Here is a 15008-nt window from a genome sequence, read left to right as displayed (position 1 = left end):
AACTTACATCCTGTCTGTAAAATTGACTATAAGTTATAGCAATCAACATGGTATAATGAGAGAAGCAACTCCCAAAACTTACTCTCTGACCTCCACATGAATGTCTTGGCGCACACACACACACACACACACACACACACACACACACACACTAAATATATGTAATTTTATATAAAAATGAACCTTAATAATATTGAACCATAAAGAATATTATTTCAATATGAATGGTGGCATTGACTATAAAAGCTTAACAATAAAACTATTAGAAAAAATAGGCCATGAAAAAGTGAACATTCTGCTAGTGACCCACTGAGCCATCAAGAAGGGACTGAGTGAAATCACTGCTTTTGGGTGAAGTGGCAACATGTTGTGTTGTTTGCTTCAATCAGTGTTGTGACAGGGAAAAAAATGAGCAATCATACTCAGACCTGGAATAAAAACAGAAATAGCTAAGGTGTATCCAGAATGTATAAATAACTCCTACAAATGAAATTTTTAAAAAGAAAACCCCCTAAAAATGAGTAAAAAACTTGAATAAACACAACAAATGGAACATTTATCAATAACCAATAAATGCATGAGAAGATGCTCACACACCACAGAAATACAAATGGAAACTATCACGTACTCACTAAAACGGCAACTATCATATACTCACTAAAATGGCTAAATTTTTTAATACAAATTTACATTTATAAAGGTAACTACACCAATGACAAGGTCTCAGAGCACTGGAAGCTCTATTTTATTTTTGATGGGAATCTAAAATGATGCTCCTTATGGACATTTCTTAATGAAATTGAACATAAAACTAATCATGATACATTTTTCCTTCCCTGGAACTGAAAAATTGGGAAATAAAAGCACATGTCCTCAAAAACATTTGAGTAGAGAATTTTTGTTGCCACTTTATTCAAAGTAGCTAAAGAGTACACATATAATGGGTGCTCATCAATAAAAGAATGGAAAACAGTTGTAGTATATATGCACAATGAATTTCTATCCAGCAATAAATAGGAATGAGCTAGTAGTGCATAAGGCAACATGGAAGGGTATCATTATATTGAGTGGGAAAAAATCAAATACATGAGGCTCTGTGTATATGAAGTGCTAGAGACAAAACTCATCTATGGTGATGAAAATCAGGGCAATAAGTGTCTGGTGAAGAGAATTGACTGGATAAAGATGAAAAGGAACTTTCTGGAATAATAGAAAATCTATTACATTGGAGTGCCAGGTACAAGGGTATAAATATTGTGAAAACTCAGTGAATTATACACATAAGATTGGAGAATTTTAGAGTATGTAATTAAATTTCACTGAAAAGTTTTAAAAAAAATCAGAAACAGGGGGAACAGCTGGTCAAACATGTTTATGACATTGTTCCATGGGCTGCTATTTTCCTTCAACGATGGTAGCACTGTGGAGTGCTATTTTTAGAATAGAAAACATAGAGGTCAGAGCTACACCTCTTTAAGTTGCTTCACACAATCCCAATCCCACTGCCAATTATTAATGAGGTTGGAAAATGGTAGCTGATGATGAAAGAACAGAAACTGGAATTTTAGTGTGTGGGGGCGGACTAACAGAAGCTGATACAATAGTAAGTATCTTAGAGCATTTCAATTTAAGGCTTATGGTTCGGGAAGCAATTTGTACCATGGGAGTGTGCAGAATGTCAGTTAAGCAACTGCTACCTCGTAAAGGAAGTTTGGGTTTCAGTTCTTCTTTGCTGTGGAGTTCAAATCATGCCATCTGCTATGTGCATTTAAAACAGATGCCTCGTCACTGCTGGTGTTTTACTTTGTCTATCAAAACTACAGATGGTAGGGCAATAGGTGATATATAGATGATATTTCAGTGTTGTCTGAGGAATAATAAAACATGAAGACCTATGACCTGCTCATCTTTTTTAAAAGCTGACATAATTAAATGAAAATGATCAGTTAGAACTTCTACTTCATGAACAACGAAACCTAAAAATAGAAAATAGCTTCACTGGGTGAGCCAAGATTGATTAGAAAGAGAGGGGGAACTTTTCTGTAGTACTATTAATTGATGTCCATGGGACAGATTGCATCTTGGGAGAAAAAGTGCAAGTTTATTCAGTAAGCTCAAAAGGTGACAGAAAAGAGCGAAGCAATGCAGATTGGGAACTAGTAGAACTAGGTGAGTATTTGTAACAGAGAAATGTATCTTTGAACCATTAAGATGGCTCAGCAGGTAAAGGTGCTTGCCACTAAGCCTGATGGCTGAGTGCAATCCCTGGGAACCACATGGTGGAAGGAGAACGCAGACTCCCACAAGATCTCTCTCTCTCTCTCTCTCTCTCTCTCTCTCTCTCTCTCTCTCTCTCTCACACACACACACACACACACACACACACACACACACACACACACACACACATACACACACACTCATACATACTTTCCCAGGCACAAATAAATGCAACAGATACAAAGATCACAGTAAAACACCTAAGTTTTCAACTCCAAAGAAGTCAGTGGGAAAAAAAGGTGAGAAATATGTGTTTTGAAATTTTACCTCTAAATACCAATGAAAATCTTCCATAGAGAGATATATCAGAAACATGGGACATATGGTTTTGTAGGAACATCAATGGCCATGGTGATGCTCTAGTTTTTCTCTCAGATGTCCACTGTCTGGACGTGTAAGAGCAGGTGCTTAGGTGATCTGCCCAGAGATGCTAGAGAAACACAGTAAGAAATTACTCATCAGTCCTTTAGACCAAAAGACTGTGGAGTTACTCTGCGGAGTACCAAATAAATGGAGATAAATGGAAATTACTGTTATTATTTTCAGTGATACTGTCAATCTCATCTTAAAAGATCTTTTCAGCTCTTACAGGCATTTTGGTACATTTACATTTTCAAGTTGTGATAAATAAATGATAACGTGTCCTTATGATAAGGCATCAGTAAAATATGTGGGAGAAAACAACACTTTTCAAATTATATTCATCTATCCCTTTGTAAGGTTTATTAATGATGGGATTATAGTACATCTAAATCTAAATATCTGCTGTAAAATGTTATATTTTTTTAATTTAAGCCTGGGAAAAGCTAGCCTGAATTCAATCTCAAGGACCTACATGGTAGAATGATAGTACGAAGGCCTATAAGTTGTCCTTTGACATCCATATGAGCACTGTGGCATGTGTACTCACCTAACTAGCTAAATAAAAACAATTAAAATGTAAAAAATGTATAATCTATTTACATATATATATAAGTACCTTGATCCATCTACACACAGTGTATTATGGTATATGTGCATACATGGGTGTGTGTGTGTGTGTGTGTGTGTGTGTGTGTGTGTGTGTATATATATATATATATATATATATATATATATATATATATATATATCCTATTTTATTTTTCATACTGTCTTCAAGAAAGAATACCAAATTATAAATACAGCTTTGAAAGATTACTGTTGAACATATAATGCTGTCATGACATTTTTAATATCATGAAATATTTTTTGCACTTTCCTGTATATACCCTGAAACTATCATTTGTATTTAATGTTTCCAATCCTTCTGGATTAATTTAATATAATTTGTTTGACTACTTCTATGATGTTAGACTTTTAGGTTCAATGGATTTAGTCTTTCCTTTAAAAAATCTTTCTTATTATTTTAAATTTAATTTTATTATTTTTCTGTGTCTGAGTGTTTTGCTGCATATATGTCTGCTTGGGCACCACATGTGTGCAGTGTGTCAGCAGACCAGAAGAGGATGACAGATCCCCTGGAACTGGAATTACTGCCAGTTGTGAGTCACAAGGTGGGTGCCCGAACTCAAACCTGGATCCTCTGGAAGAGCAGCCAGTGTTCTTAACCACTGAGCCATATCTCCAGCCCCACTTTAGTCTTTATTAAAATCAGGTTTCAACCAGGTCCCTGATTTTTTCATCTTATGTTAAGATTCCAAAATGTGGCTTGATATTAGAAATACAGAAGAGACTTTTCATCAAGCAGTTTAAAAGTTGTTAAAAAGTCCCCCAGAGATTCTGGGAAATTTTACATACTGTCGTTACATATAACTATGTACAGGCCAATGCTTAGACCAGGCTGATCTGACAGGTTAGAACCTTGGTCATGATGAATGGGATCTATATTCATGCCTTAAAATTCTGTACTTTTTGGGGGGGCCCAGTAATGAAACTGGAAACAATATGACTCCAAGATAGATGAGGGAATCCTGGCAGAAATGAGGCACACTTTGGGCACATATCTAGACTGGCCCATCTGCTGAAATTATTGTGTCTATGCATGGAAGAACAAACAAACAGAAACAGGGGAGAAGATATGTATAAAACAGCAACTTCTAACTTGTAATAAGTTTCAGTCACAGTATTTCATGGTATAAAATAGCAAAGATTGTATCAGATAGCAAAGGCGAGAAACGATATTTTATTGAAGGGTATAAAACTATACTTATATAAATGTAGAACTGCACCTTTCATAGTTTGGGGAGGTAGTATTGTATGAATGTCATTGGCCACATACATGTCTAAGTAAAAATTAGTTATCAGGCTAACTGGTATTTTAATTGAAGTATAACGATTCTCTTCAATAATCAAATGTTAGGCATATATTATTTTATGCTATTTTTATTGCTGACTAGACACCCTTGTGATTACTATTATTATTATTATGCTGATTAATTTAAAATTTACTCTTTAGCACATGATTATAGTTAAACCATACAGTATTCACTATTGATCTTGATAGACACGGATTTAGATATAAAACTTTACCACAGATATTTGGATTCAGATGTACTATAATCCCATCATTAATAAACCTTACAAAGGGATAGATGAATATAATTTGAAAAGTGTTGTTTTCTCCCACATATTTTACTGATGCCTTATCATAAGGACACGTTATCATTTATTTATCACAACTTGAAAATGTAAATGTACCAAAATGCCTGTAAGAGCTGAAAAGATCTTTTAAGATGAGATTGACAGTATCACTGAAAATAATAACAGTAATTTCCATTTATCTCCATTTATTTGGTACTCCGCAGAGTAACTCCACAGTCTTTTGGTCTAAAGGACTGATGAGTAATTTCTTACTGTGTTTCTCTAGCATCTCTGGGCAGATCACCTAAGCACCTGCTCTTACACGTCCAGACAGTGGACATCTGAGAGAAAAACTAGAGCATCACCATGGCCGTTGATGTTCCTACAAAACCATATGTCCCATGTTTCTGATATATCTCTCTATGGAAGATTTTCATTGGTATTTAGAGGTAAAATTTCAAAACACGTATTTCTCACCTTTTTTTCCCACTGACTTCTTTGGAGTTGAAAACTTAGGTGTTTTACTGTGATCTTTGTATCTGTTGCATTTATTTGTGCCTGGGAAAGTGTGTATGAATGTGTGTGTGTGTGTGTGTGTGTGTGTGTGTGTGATATGTGGGGATAGGCATGCCATGCCATGCATGTGGAGATCAGAGACAGCTTTGAAGAGTTGATTCTCTCCTTCCCCCTATTTGTGGATTCTGGGGATTGAGCTCATGTCACCAGACTTATAGAGCAAGTGCCTTTACTCACTGGGCCATCTCACCAGCCTGAATTATTCTTATTTTTATTTTTGTTCTACAATAAATATAATCTGAGAACAAAAATTAAAGTGCTCATTGTGGAGGGACCCTAAAACAGTGTGACCACACAGCTGCCATGACAGGCTTAGTAGCCTAGACACAGCTTCTGTGACAGGCTTACTGGCAGGCAACACCCAGATCTAGGAAAATCCTTAAGCTGACACCACCCAGAGATGGGGAAATACCTAACATCCCAAACATTCCAACAATTAGATAAGGTGGCCAGATGTCCTTGAGCCTAGTACACACCTATTTCCCCTATTACCGATATCCCTAGACAATTGTCAGCCAATCAGGGTCCTGAACCCTGGAAATCCCCAACCTATGATAAAAACTCCACCCCACCTGAGCTCAGGGCTCTCTGCTCTCACCACTGTGTGGGACAGACAGACCAAGCCCTGGAGCTTGAAAATAAAGGCTCTTTGCTTTTACATATAGGATTCAGTCTCCATGGTGGTCTTTTGTGGGTTCCTGAGATCTGGGCATAACAATCATTGTTCAAAAGATGCTCCATATTTTACAAAGACAGGTATTTTGTCTCTCATTTATCTTTGTCCTCAATTACAATGTATGGGCCTCCTGTTAGTTATTTTGGCAGCGCTCTTACCCTGTGAGGAAATGTCATGAAACACGACAGAATCCACTAACAAGAGTTTTATTAAGATCAGAGAGAGAGAGACATATGTGAACAGGCCTGTGGAAAGACATGTAAATAAAGAGAGAGAAAATCTGGGGAATATGGCGCTGGCTTATAAAGGCTGGGCTGCACCTGCGCACACAGGCTCATATGGCTACTCCATGCATGCGCGTTGCATGCTTTATGCAACCACGCAAAGCCACAGGGTCCTGGTCACAGGAAACATTTTAACCCGGAAATGGCTATTTTGACCTGGAAATGGCTAGGCTGAAGTGTCTAGGTCCGCCAGGCATGCCCAACCGTGGGGGCATGTTGTGAATTCATATCACCTCCAATATAAAGTTTCCTCACATTGCTGTAACAAAATATCCCAAATATGGAAACTTTAATGTCACATTTCTGGAGACTGGAAGTCAGAAGTCAGTGTGTCACAAAGCAGTGCCCTGTTCCCTTAACAGTCTCTGGGAGAGTATCTACCATCACTGCTAGCTTTCCATGGTTGCCAGCAACCTTTGCCATTCCTTTACTTGTCTGTGCATCATTCCAGTCTCTGCCTGCATCATCGATTCCCTTCTCAGGAGGATTTGGTCTTTGGAGTAGAACCCATGCTAATGTAATATGGCCTCATCTTAACTCGTCTATATCTGTAAAGGCTCTATTTCCAAATATCACACTCAGAGGGTATGTGGGTTCAGACTTCAACATATTAGTAAAGAGGATCCAATTCAGAGCACTCCTTGGACTCCCCAAACTCATGTCTTTCCCACATTCAAAGTATGTTCATCCTACTCCAACATCCAAGAAGGCTTTCCCCTTGCCTCACTGCCCTCTCCTATCTCCTGCCTAGCCCACTCTACTTTGAATCTGTGAACTAATTTCAAGTGTGACTTTGCCCAACAGTATTGGACAACCAGTGGCTATATTACCCAGACAAAAATTAAAGCAGAATAGCTCAATCCAGATCTTTGCTTTCACAATTTCTACTGGTGAAATGAAGCCAAGGGAGGAATCCTTGCTTGACTGAACCCCCACCTCCACCCCTGCCACAGGACAATTTTATCAAGTGCTTTCTGGAACAATGTAAATGATGTGGCTTTGCCACCATCCAGGCTAGTGAGCACTACTCTGGTTATTTGGCCAAGCAATGCTCTCTGATTTTAAAATCATACTGTTAAGCCAAATGTTCCCATGTCTGCAGAAAAATTAATATCATCCCATCAGGAGGGGAGTTATAATTCACAATTCAGCCCTGATAACAGCATGAGCCAATTAACCAACCTTGGGAGCAAAACAGAGCAGTTTTTCTTTTCCTTTAAACTTGTTTAATAAATAGGATATGCATAGCCGCTGAGGCAACAGCCACCACTAGGGAATTTTTCTGACATAAATGAGCAGAGCAGTTTGTCTAGCCCACAGGTAAGCAAGTTTTCCAATTGATTTGTTTTTACAACAGAAATCAAAGTTGCCCAGGCAAAAAATTCCATGCAGAAATGCTATGACATTGACAGAGAGCCAGGAAAAACAGGGTTTTTCAAATTAAGGGAGCAAACTATTACTGGATTCAAGTCAAAATTGTCATACAGAAGAAGGGACAGGAAACTCCAACTCAAGAAGCACCGACACCCCATTGACTGCACAAATTCTCTATGCCCTGTGTGAATAAGCCAAGCCCTCCAAGCAAATCCAACCCTTTTTTTTTCTTTTGGTGTTTGAGACCAGGCTGACCTTGAATTCACAGCGATCCTCCTGCCTCTCCCCACAACACACACCAGTGTTGAGATTAATTAAAGGTGTGCACCAGCACCACCTAGCTCCAACTTCTTAATCTTGGGTGCCCTGGTACAAAATCAACATGAAAAGCCTTGAGTTCATAAACAGTGAAGGACTTCATTGACTACAAGAGATCTGTGGGCGTAGTAGTTAGTGAAAGGCTTGCCTAGCATTCATGAAGCCTTGGGTTCAACCTCTGAAACTATATAAACCAGCTATGGTGCTGCTCACCTGTATCCTAGCACTGGGGAGGTAGAAGCAAGGAGGACAGGCATTCAAGGTCATCCCCTGCTACACAGCAAACTTGAGGCCAGCCCAGAGTACATGAGACCCTGTCTCAAAAAACTAAATAAAGGAATAAATACAGAAATATGTCCTATGCTATAAGCTGTTTTAAATTGCATGTACCTAAATATATGGATTTGTATGTATGCACATATTGAAATAGAAAAATAGAAGACAGATTACAAGTTTCTTTTTTAAGAGACATATATATATATATATATATATATATATATATATATATATTCCTTCCCAATGAACATTTTTTATAATTGAAGGATTAATTCATGCCTGTTCTAGAAAATACTGAAACATACAACCCCAAATTGTTGATTACTGAGAAGTTATGTTCATATTGACTCATTTTCTATCACATTCTTTGTTGTACATGTGTATATATGGTATATTTAAAATAATAGGTAGTTCTCTATCAGTGTATCCTTGTGAAATCATGCTTCATGGTCCATTGGGTTCCATGGACAAAGAATGTGAAAACAGCATGCCACATTCTCCCTCTTAGAGATTCATTCACACTACAAAATAGCACAGAAAAATCCCTAAGAAGTCTTGTAAAGTGTGTGTGTGTGTGTGTGTGTGTGTGTGTGTGTGTGTGTGTGTGCCTCTGTATAAATCTTTTTCTGTGTATACATATGTGAAGGTTTTTTTTTTAGATAGACGTATCCATGAATGTGCATGTGTAGGTCAGAGGTCAATAGAAGTCAACATTAAGTGTCTCTATCACTCTTTGTCCTTTTTTTTCTGTTTTTTTTTTTTTTGGTTTTTTTTGAGACAAGGTTTCTCTGTATAGCCTTGGCTGTCCTGGAACTGGATATGTAGACCAGGCTGGCCTCGAACTCACAGAAATCTGCCTGCCTTTGCATTAAATGTATGCACTACCATGCCCAGCTTCTCTGACTTATTTTAAGACCAGGTCTCTCACTGAATCTCAAGCTCATTATTGGTTTGGGCCAGACTGGTTAGTTCCAGGAATGCTATCTCTGTCTCCAGGCCTAGGATTGCAGGCGTGTACTGCCACACCCAACTTTTTATGTGAGTCCTGGTGATCCAAACTCAGATATGCACTAGCCATCTCCCCATTTCCCTGCATAACTTTGAACTCAAATTTCATCAGTGTGTGAATTCTATTAGGACCCAACAGAATAATAATTATTATTGGGAAATCCTAGTACAAATAGTTGAACTTCAGATTTTTTTCACTTAACATGCTGTTAAGTATTTTCCTATATTGTTATCAATTATTTGAAATGTCATTTTAGCAAAATACAAATATTGTTTATGTTATATAATACTATTTATTATACCATCAGTAAGGAGAAATTTTGTATGAAAATAAAGGAACCGCAGGGCCAGTGGTGGCCCACACCTTGAATCCCAGGCAGAAGTAGGTGGATCTCTTGAGTTTGAAGCCAGCCTGGTCTATAGAGTGAGTTCTAGGGAAAAAAAATAGAACCAAATTGAAAATATTTGAGACTTTATGGGCCCTGTTATCTTTTTCAGAGGACTCAAATCTGCTGTTAAACCTGCGACAGAAATTCCAGGCACTATGCAAACATATCATTTTCACATGTCAGGAAATAGACTATTTTTCAACCATTTAGAAACGGTTGGTGGATTGCATTTGTCTGATTAGATTTCTGATTTGTGCTTATTTCCTTTACACACATTACTCCTAAATTTTCAAAATTGAAAACTAGACCTGTCAATAATTTGACAGATGAAACCAAGTGTCATATTTTATTATGCATTTCTGATAGACCATTTGCTTCTTTATTTGTGAATTTTCTCTTGAGTACCCTTTCCCATTTGTTGCAAAAGTTGTGGCTGTTTCTTTATTCAAGTTCATGTGAGTTCTTTAGATATAGGCATATTATGCTATATTATTCTTGTCAAATACTTTCCTATATTGCTGGTATTTTAATTATGCTATAATGTTTTCAGTTGCAGAAACAATTTGAAGCTCTTTTTTTAAATTTTTCATACAATATGTTTTGATTGTTGCTTTCTTCCTCCAACTCCTTCCAGATCCTCATCTCCCTTCCCACCCAACTTTATGTTCCCCACATCTCTCTACTTGAGAGGCTATTTGCCTAGACAGAAAGCCATTGAAGAGAACTCTTAAAATTGTGAGGATGTTGAAGTGTAGCTCTTCACAGTTGATTTCTGGCTGGGGGCCGGGGGGGGGAGGAAGAACTCAGTTTTCTTTAAGGGCTGGCCACTGGGAGTTTGACCATGCTCTGGTGAGTATATGGGCAATACAAATTGGACTTGATTTTTCTTTCTTCTTCTTTTTTGGGGGTAGGGGGAGGTCCCAGGAGTGGGGAGGGGACAGACCCAGGAGGACTGGAAAGTGAGTATGGTCAAGGTTCATGATGTGGAATTGCCAAATAATCAATAAAAATATTATGTAAAAATTAATCTAAAAAAACAGACAAAGTCAAAACAAGAAACACAAAAATCACAAAAATCAAAATAAATAAGCAAAATACAAAAAAAATGCCCAAATAAATCAAAATGAGATAAAAATTCTACAAAAATACCATTGAATTTGTTTTGTGTTGACCACCTACTCCTGGGCATGAGGCCTGCCCTGAGGTGTGAGTAATATCCCCAGTCACTAATATATATATATATATATATATATATATATATATATATATATATATATATATATATATACACATATATATATTATCCCCAGGCTAATTCCCAGTGACTAATATATATAATATAATATCCCCAGGCCAATTCCTAGTGACTAATATATATGTAATATAATATCCCAGGCTAAACCCCAGTGAGAGTCCATTGGAGAAGACTTCCCTTTTCCCTTTTGAGCAGACATCGATTGGAGAGAGTTTCTTGGCTCGGGATGGGAGCCAGTGCCCGCTTCCTACTTTCAGTGTTGCAGCCCATCCAGCTTGAATTTGTGCAGGTACCTTGCATGCAAGCACAGTCTCTGTGAGCTCATGTGTTTGATCCTGTTGTGTCTGGAAGTGTTTACAATCCTTTCTCCTCCTCTTTCATAGATCCCTGAGATTCTGGTGGGCTTTGATGAAGACATCCAGTCTTTCTCTACATTCAGTAGGACTGAGTGCTCCAAATTCTGTCACTCTGGTGGAAACAATTTTAAGTTTTATAAGTCACTTATAGATACATTTATAAATATGAGCTCTAGGTTATAGATTTATATTATAAATTATTTCCATTTTGTTTTTTCTCTTGTTTTTATGTACTGAAAATCATTTCCTATTCAGGTCTTTTAAATAATCAGTCACATTTTATTCTATAGTTTATTCTATTACAATGTTTAATTTTAACTCTATCTTCTGGCATTTATTGAATGGATGTTGTGAGGTAAAGTAATAAACTGATTTTTTTCCAAACTCTTTTCTAAATTATTTTCTCCAAGTTCAATTTTCCCATCCTCATTTATTACATAATTGATGCCTTCTTTTTCTGTAAACATTGGTGTTTAAATATGGATCTAAATGGCATGTAATATTGGGTAAGTTTGAAGTACATATCTAAGCAATCCTGTTTATCCAACTATGCTTCCTTGCAGTGTTCCAGAATTGTCATTTCAGAATGTGTTTGAACATTTATTAGTGTTGAAATGAATACTAAAAACCCACTCTACTTAATTGCTCCAATTTCCTCCCAGAAAAATAAAATTAAGTGTATCATGGGTATATTTACATTAGAAAAACTTCCCAGGACATTAGTAAATAATCCATAACAAAAAAAAAACATGCACAGATGATTGACATCAAGTTTACTCAGAGAGCATAACCAGATGTGAACCAATTCTTTGCTAAGAATAGGGGACATATACTGTCTTGGAGAAAACTGTCACCCTATTTACTTCAGGCCTATAGTTTTGAATTTTTCCAGTTAATTCTTAGAAAATTATGCATCTGCCTCCATGGCTCATCAGTCTTATATGAGTTATAACTTTAACTTTGTACCAAACCAAAGGCCTTAGCAGAGTCTTAACATTCTCTTTCTTACCTGGACACCTTCTTCAGATGGGTTGTAGACAGACACATAAATCTTCATACATGCACTAACAGGAGCAAAAGGCAACAGAACTACGCCCCGGCCAAAGCTCAGATTGAGCTGTGTAGACTTGGTGCTGTGGTTTTGTTGAGTGTATCCTAAAGGTACATAAACAAATGTTTGGTCCCAAAATGATAATATTGGGAGATACCATGGATCTTGAAAAAGTGGGGCCTAGTGGAAATGTCCTTGAATCATTGGGTACATACCTTGAAGGGAACACCCCCAGTCTTTTCCTCACTTGTCTTGATTGTGATTCCTACATGCACATGTTAACATTACCAGAGATCCAAAGCAATGGGATGACTCAACCTTGGACTTGAAACTCCAGAACTGTGAACCAAAATAAACCTCTCTTTTATTCATAAGTTGAGTCCCAGATATTTCATATTAATGTGAAGCAGCCTCACACATCCATTTGGTGAAGATAGGCTATAGCTTATGCTTGCAAATAAAGTTCACTGGAGCACATCCATACTCTTTCATTGACTATTGTCTATGACTGCTCACAAAACGCATTGGCAGAGTAGAATAATTGCAACAGAAGTGTGGTCTGCACTGCTGGGGAAATGTCCCATTGGATTCTTTACAGAAAACGTTAGCTGATTGTGTTATGATGGCACATCTGCTTCCTCACTTCTCACTAAGCACAGGCCCTCACAAGTACGCTCCACTGATGATAAAGACAGATTCTTATTTCTCTTTTACTTTCACCTCAGCAATTCCTGTCTGCTTTTAATTAGACTCAAATCTAGACCTCAGCCGTTCACACAGAAGGCCAAAGGATAATGCAGTCACCACTTTTAATTTTCCTCCACTATGCTGCAATCAGCTCACAAATTAAATCTGATTGTCAATGCCTGAGAAATATTCAAGCTGAGGCCAAAAATAATAAAGGTAATTCTGTTAAGAAAAGGGTAAGACACCCCTTTCCTTGTGCTATTTCTGATGTGTAAGCAAAGCCTAAACTAAGGAGAGAATAGCAATGCAGAGATGTCCATGTCTCTGAATCTCTAAAGTAGATGCATTATTTTAAGCACATTTCCTCTGTCATGTTGAACTCTTTCCAGGGTAAGAGCTGCAACATGTGCAGACCTTTGCTATCAGCAAGGTAATTGCTGGCTCTAGCCCAAAAGGTTCATTCCCTGAGCCATATATTGAGTGACACTTTGTACTGGAAATCTTGCGTTTCCACGGCAGCAAATGAGAACAACAACAGACCAAAGGATAACCATGTTCTTCATCTTATTCTGTGGATTCCTATCATGGAAACTGTTTTCCATAGCCTTTCTTATAACCTCATCTACAACACTTGGTGGATCAGATTACAAGAGTGCTGCATGCATCTACTGAATCATAAAATGAAGTATATAAGATAGTAAAGTTTCAGAAAATGTAAACATCAAAATGTTTATAATAATAATCACCTTACACAGAATTTTCTCTAAATATATATTTTATACTACATGAAAAACATTAGGGTGTTTTATTTTTTGTTGGTGATTAGCAGCCATAACTCTAAGCATTTAAAACCTATCCCTGTCCTCCAGGATTACAATCCAGCCAACACTTTATGTAGAAACACATGGTATACAGTTTTGGTTTTGTGGGACACATACAATCTATGTTATATGTTCTTTGATTTAGGAATAAATAAAATTCTAGCAGAGCATGTTAAGCTTTTGGAGCATACCATTTGAATCTTCAAAGGAAATGTAAGAGCCAGTTTTGAAAGGTAAGTTTACATCTAGTATGTATATAATATATACATATAGATATACTCTTTTTAACAAAATGAGAATCTCATTATACACTTAATATATGATGAGCATATTTTCATGTGTATACATTCACTTCATTATGATAGGCCACTGTATAAACAATCATCAATCCCAGCTATTGCTATCATTTTGGTTTTACCAAATTATAAGTCATATTTTATATCTTATTATATAAGTTTGCCTTTACTTTATGTTAGCAAGTAATCATATGTGTGTATGTGTCTGTTATTGAACTGCTTTTAGGAACTGACTCTTTGTGTCCATCCTTTGTCCACTACTTTTTGCTGTGAGTATGTATATATTGCATGTTTGTGTGTGTATACATGTGTGCAAGCATGTATGGTGTTTTCCTCTAATGTTTTCCATCTTATTATTTTAGATAGTCTCTCACTAAACCTGGAGCTTACTGGTTCTTCTATACTGTCTGACCAGCAAGATCCAGGGATCTTCCCATTTCTGCTTCAGTGCTTAGTTTACAGGTGCATGCTATCATGCTCAGCTTTCTATGTGGGTACATCAGGGATCCAAACTCAGGCCCTGTTGTGTAATATTTTGATCGCATTCTGATGCTCCCAAGAATGCCAATAAAATTTTTCTTTGAATCAGAGGATGAAGCTAGCTACTAGTTGTCCAAAATTAACCATAGATGTTTTGGAGAACTGAGGATGGATAAAGACTCAAGAAATAGTAGAGTGGGTTTAGAGAGGGTCTTGGCCCTTTTGGGATCAAGGAACAAGAGAGGGGGTCACTGGTTACTATGCCACCACTTCTCTGATTGTTCAGTTTCTTACCACAATATCTGACTCCCAAGTTTTT

At 37.1% G+C, this 15008-nt stretch overlaps 1 non-coding gene across 1 annotated transcript; it reads left to right on the top strand.

Annotated features, from left to right (window-relative positions):
• The first annotated feature begins 276 nt into the window (after positions 1 to 276).
• Positions 277 to 402, top strand: LOC118574903. Its single transcript, XR_004943780.1, has one exon. It is a non-coding gene; the product is annotated as a small nucleolar RNA SNORA21 (small nucleolar RNA).
• The last annotated feature ends 14606 nt before the right edge of the window (positions 403 to 15008 follow it).

The sequence above is a fragment of the Onychomys torridus genome, chromosome X, assembly GCF_903995425.1.
Source record: "Onychomys torridus chromosome X, mOncTor1.1, whole genome shotgun sequence".
Taxonomy (NCBI): domain Eukaryota; kingdom Metazoa; phylum Chordata; class Mammalia; order Rodentia; family Cricetidae; genus Onychomys; species Onychomys torridus.
Note: the sequence above shows the minus strand (reverse complement) of the source record. Positions and strands in the feature narration are given on the sequence as shown.